The following is a 6,372-nucleotide window of genomic DNA, read 5'->3' as shown; positions in this document are numbered from 1 at the left end:
ACTGGAATTACATTTAAAACAGTTAAAAATTGACAAACTCACCATCAGTCAAATGCAAAAAGCCACACTGCTTGGATCTGCATGCATATTACGAAAATACGTTACGACGTCCTAGGCCCCTGGGTGGGGCCCGACTAGTAACCAATGCCAAATCTGGCGAGACAACTGGCCGCTGTGATACAATTGTATAATAATAATCTCTCTCTATAAAAATGGCTGTTTGTGTGTAAGTTCCAGCATAACTCCATAACGCCTTGAGCAATTTGAACCAAACTTGGTACACAGATGACTTACTCTCTGGAAACAAATACTGTGAGGATAAGACACCCCTAACACCCTCGTGTGTGCGCGCGCTGTTAAGATACAGCCTGTTGTGCCTTTAAATGGCTTCTACTGTACTGACGTACCTTTGGTTCTGTTAAAATACAGAATGGCTTCACAATGTTGGATTTTCCCCCTTAACAGAGGGAGCTGCCTTGTGGAGACGTGAGCTCCCTCTGGTAAGGGGGAAAATCCAACATTACAAATTATGTTCGGTCTGGACATTTTCTCCCTATAAATAAATACCCGGACAATGCTGGGTTATCAACTAGTCATGTTATACAAAAGATACGACCACAATGTATGTTGCTAAGTGAAACATTTGATAAGTGAGTTTGCCCCATTTTATGACTTTTCTTCTAATGGCTGTTAAATAAATCAATGCAGTGAAGTGAGTCACACGGTGGTTAAGTGAGTCTGGCTTCCCCCAATGACTTTGCAAAAAGAGGATCATATGACTTCAGGACACCGCAACAGTCATAAATAGGAGAGTTGCCAAGAGTGTGAATTTTGATGATGTGACCATGGGAGCAATGGTTGTGTGAGAAACGGTCGTAAGTCACTTTTTTCAGGGCGTGGCTTGGTGGGCATGGTTGGTGAAGGATACTGTAAAATCCCCATTTCCTCCCAATCAGCTGGGACTCGGGAGGTAGAGAATAGATGGGGGCGGGGCCAGCCAGAGATAATATTTACCAGTTCTCCAACCTATTCAAAATTCCTGCTATGGGTTCTCCAGAGCTGGTCAGAACCTGCTGAATACCACCTCTGGTTAATATCCGCTCCTCCCTTTAAGTCAGGGGTCTCCAACCTTGGCAACTTGAAGTCTTGTGGACTTCAGGTCCCAGAATTCCTCAGCCTGAGGAATTCTGGGACCTGAAGTCCACAAGACTTCAAGTTGCCAAGGTTGGAGACTCCTGCTTTAAGCGATCAACGGATTATGTTACCTAGTAATACAGGAAGTCCTCCACTTTTCAACTCAGCTATTCATCTAACCATAGCTGGGGGGGGGGGGGGGAAATCAACTTTACACAGCTATTCCTCCAACCTTAGCCGAAGAAATCCAGGCTTACCTTCATGTCAGACGCCTGCGATAGAATCTGAGGTTAAGTGCCAAAACCAGTTCTCTAATTCCCACTGTTGGCCATGGTCATTTGAAGATAACCTCTTCCTCTTCCAGCAGCACTTTATCCTCTAAACCTGGAGTGTGAGAAAAATAGGTCTCTGGCACCTGTCTGGCTTTGCTGGCAATTTGAAGATCAAAAAGCTGATTGTGTAGAATGCCGAATTTTTTGGGTTTTGGTTTATTGTATAATGTGAATCCAGCCAATGTGGTTTATATGTTACCATTCACAATTTATGACAAAGCGCACTCTCTTCCTTTGGCCATTTACAGCATACTACAACTATGACAGTCGTATTTTTCTTAAACCCAGAAAAAGTCTATCTGTCTGTCTATCCATCCATCCATAACTGTATGTATGTTTTTCTGCCTCCATCCATCCTTGTATGTATATACTGTATGTCCCTCTATCTATATATCATCTATGTATCTATGATCCATCAATCCCTTCCTTCCTTCCTTCCTTCCTTCCTGTCTGCTTATCTATCTATCTATCCATCCAGCCCTATATCTGTCTGTCTGTATATCTATATATCATTTATGTATCTATGATCAATCCATCCATCCCTTCCTGTCTATCAATCTATCCATCCATCCATCCATCCATCCATCCATCCATCCATCCATCCATCCATCCATCCTATAGCTGTCAGTCTGTCTATATCTATGTATCATCTATGTATCTATGACCCATCCATCACTCCATCCCCATCTATCTATCTATCTATCTATCTATCTATCTATCTATCTATCTATCTATCTATCTATCTATCTATCTATCTATCTATCATCTATCTATCCTGTCCTACATCTATCTGCCTATATCTATGTATCATCTATGCATCTATGATCCATCCATCCATCCGTTCCTATCATCCATCCATCTATCTATCTATCTATCTATCTATCTATCTATCTATCTATCTATCTATCTATCTATCTATCTATCTATCATCTATCCTGTCCTATATCTGCTGTCTATATCTATGTATCATTTATGTATCTATGATCCATCCATCCATTCATCCCTTCCTTCCTTCAATCGATTGCAATCTATCACCTATCTATTTTGTCCTTTATCTGTCTGTCTGTCTCTATCTACCTACCTATTTATACCCATCTACTTATCTATCATATCCATGCCACCAGCCTGCTTACCTTCCCTTTTATCTATCTCTCGTCGTCACTTATAAAGCCCTACATGGTATTGGACCTGGGTACTTGAGAGACCGCCTCCTGCCGATTACCTCCCAGAGACCCATTAGATCCCACAGACTAGGCTTCCTCCGAATTCCATTTGCCGGCCAATGCCGGCTGTCAACTACCCGGAGGAGGGCCTTCTCTGTGGCTGCTCCGGCCCTCTGGAACGACCTCCCCGTGGAGATTCAGACCCTCACTACCCTTCAGGCTTTCGTAAAGCCGTTAAGACCTGGCTGTTCCAGCAGGCCTGGGGCTGCTGAGTTCCATTCCCACTCGAACTGGTGTGCTTGTTGAGACCTTTTAAATTGGTTTTGTATTGTTGTTTGTTTTTGTTTCCTTTCCTTTTGTATTGTTCCCCTTCCCTTTGGTTGTGTTAGCCGCCCTGAGTCCCTCGGGAATAGGGCGGCATACAAGTTGAATAAAACCTCAAACCTCTCCCTCTTCTACCTACCAGCCTACAGTATATCCATTTATATTGAATCAATCAATCAATCAATCAATCAATCAATCAATCAATCATCTCTCTTTCTGTCTCTCTCTCTCTCTCTACCTACCTGTAGGCCATGCCTTGACTGAAATGAGGCAATAAATGATCTTGTGTAGAATTACATGGGAATCCTGCATCTGGTCACGATGGTTCCACCACAAAACCGCGTTCGACTAAAGGGCGCTCGACGAAACTGCGTAGCTGACGTCATCACAGGGTGACAACAGCGCAGAGACAGAAGCACGCTGTAAACGCTAAACCTAAAATTAACCCCTAAACCCAAACCCCCTAAACCTAATCCTAAACCTAATCCTAAACCTAACCCTTAACCTAACCCTAAACCTAATCCTAACCCTTAACCTAACCCTAACCCTTAACCTAACCCTAAACCTAACCCTAACCCTAACCCTTACCTTAAGTTGAATCGGCTTGCTTTCAAAGCGCTATTTAAAGCGCCCTTCTTTCTCCGCGCTCGCTGTTGTCGCCCTGTTGATGACATCAGCAACGCGGTTTAATCGGGCGCGCTTTAGTCGAGCGCGGTTTTGTCGTGCCACAGGTCACGATCTGTTTTGATTCCAATGAATTCCTGAGCATGAAAGAGGAGGCAGCCTTACCTGGGGTCTCAGGTGTCGAGAAGGGTTGAGTCTCTGCCTTTTGTCCCTTTGCTATTAATTCCTACTGGATCCGCTGGAAATCTAACAGGCAGAAAAAGCAGCATCCAATTTAGAGGACGTAAACGCTCTCCAGGCTGCCATGCCTGAAGACAAAAAAAACTAAACTCCCTAAACAGTTCATCCTTATTTAGAAATCTGCAGCTCTAATAGACAGGCCGAGCGGTGTCTCTGCAATGTTTGAACCGGTTTTAATATGGCTGTGATTAAATTTTGCATTATTAGGGAAAGAAAGACGGTGTGTATCACTCCCGGACTCCAGGTAAACGTAGTGTTGTGGCCCGCCAGCAACCAGCGGAGTTGGCAGCGGATTCGGACAGTGAGGAGGTTGGGGGAGAAGATGGGCCAGTCCTGGAGTCTGGGGAAGGCTCTGATGAGGGCTCTGCGTCGGAGGCAGAGATGAGGCCAGGGCCGTCTGACAGTTATCAGCTGCCTTCAGAGTCAGACATCACCGAGGCAGAAGAACAGCTGGAGCCTGTTCCCAGTGTGCGCATGCGCAGATTTGCCAAGAGAAGGGAATAGCTAAAAAACAGGGGTCGACTTGGGAGTAAGGCCACAGGTGGACGATGAATGGCCCCTCCCAGAGGGAATAAAAGAGGAGCGAAAGGGGAGTGGAGTTTGCAGGAGACAATCAGTTCCCTTAATTGGTTCGTGACTCTCCGAGACTCCTTGCCAAGTTTTGCAGATATCGGCCTGGCAGCTTTCCAAGCCAGATAAGGTTTGTGACTGTAAATCCTCCCACAAAAGATTTTGCTGGATGTGAATGAGCAGAATTCACAGTCAATTAATAAAAAGGATTTTTTTTTGTCGAGACAAGGAGTTTGCTTCATGCTCTTGGGAAGCTTCAGTCAGAACACTTAGCTTCAAGAGATCCCGAAATGTTTGTCTGAACTGACACACTTAAGCGAACGTTGCTCAGGGAACATTATATCTTTGATTCAAGATTTATTTTATGCCTGGCAAAAGTCGGAGTTAACAAGCCGAAAGCAGATTAATGCACCTTGGGTACCTACAGGCTGAAGGAAACAGTTTTTTTCTTTTTAAAAAAAGCACATTATATTTCGGGAAAAGAGAATGGACAGCGAGAGTTGGCGGCTCATACAAGTATGGTCGTCTTCGACTTACGACCGCCATGGAGCTCAACATTTCTGCTGCTAAGTGAAACATTTGTTAAAGTGAGATTTGCCTTTTTTTAAGGACCTCTCTGGCTGCAGTTGTTAAGCGAGTCATTGTCGTTGGTAAGTTGAGTCACACGGTTGTTAAATGAATCTGGCTCCCCCCGTTGAATTTGCTTGCGAGAAGGTCGTAAAAGTGGATCTCAGGATGTTCCCTAGTTGGGTCTTTGAAATGTCTGCAAGAAAACCAGCAAGCACAGAGGGTACTGAGAACCTCAGTTGCCCTTCCTCCTCCTCCTCTCCTTCCTCCCCCTCCACTCTGCAAGCCTCTTTTTCTTCCAGCGCTGATGACGTTATATAGCTGGGTCATAAAACGTCTACAAGTAAAACTCCACGCTCACTAAGGACCCCACAGTTCTCCACTTCCAACCCTTGCTTTCTCCTCCACTCAGCAAACCCCCCCCCCCCCAAATTCCAGCCCTGGGAAGTTGGGTCATGAAACTGCAAGAAAATCCTCAAGTTTAGAGAGCACCATAGTCCTTTTTCTCCTTCTCCTCCATGCAAACTCCACTCCCTTCTAGCCCTGATGATGTTCCCTAGTTGGGTCATGAAATGTCCTCCAGAAAACCTCAGAGGGCACCAAGGACCCCACAGTCCTCCTCCTCTCCATAAACCCCACAACCTTCGAGCACTGACGATGTTGCCTAGTTGGGTAATGAAATGTCCGCAAGAAAACAACCAAGCTCAGAGAGCACCAAGGACCCCACAGACCTCCCCCTCCTCCCTGCAAACCCCTCTCCCCTCCTAACCCTGATGATGTTCCCTAGTTGGATCACGAAACGTCCTCCAGAAACCTCCCCCCCCCCGACCTCAGAGAGCACCAAGGACCCCTCAGCCCTCCTCCTCCTCTGTGCAAACCCCTCTCCCTCCTAACCCTGATGATGTTCCCTAGTTGGGTCATGAAATGTCCTCCAGAAAACCTCAAAGGGGACCAAGGACCCCACAGTCCTCATCCTTCTCTCCACAAACCCCACAACCTTCTAGCACTGATGATGTTCCCTAGTTGGATCATGAAATGTCCTCCAGAAACCCCCCCCCCACCTCAGAGAGCACCAAAGACCCCTCAGTCCTCCTCCTCCTCCTCCCTGAAAACCCCCTTCTCCCTCCTAACCCTGATGATGTTCCCTAGTCAGGTCACGAAACGTCCTCCAGAAACCTCCCCCCCACCTCAAAGAGCACAAAAGACCCCTCATCCCTCCTCTGTGCAAACCCCTCTCCCTCCTAACCCTGATGATGTTCTCTAGTTGGGTCATGAAACGTCCTCCAGAACCCCCCCTCGCCACCTCAGAGAGCATCAAGGACCCCTCAGCCCTCGTGGGGGTCGCCAGGAGACCCCCTTCTCTGCTGCCTCAGCCCTTCTCCTCCCCCAAGACTCCCCTTCCTCCCCCACCGCCCGCC

The sequence above is a fragment of the Thamnophis sirtalis genome, unplaced genomic scaffold (genome assembly GCF_051295495.1).
Source record: "Thamnophis sirtalis isolate CommonGarterSnake01/CBP01778 unplaced genomic scaffold, rThaSir2_p1.2 scaffold_9, whole genome shotgun sequence".
NCBI classification, from domain to species: domain Eukaryota; kingdom Metazoa; phylum Chordata; class Lepidosauria; order Squamata; family Natricidae; genus Thamnophis; species Thamnophis sirtalis.
This window is presented reverse-complemented; position numbering follows the sequence as displayed.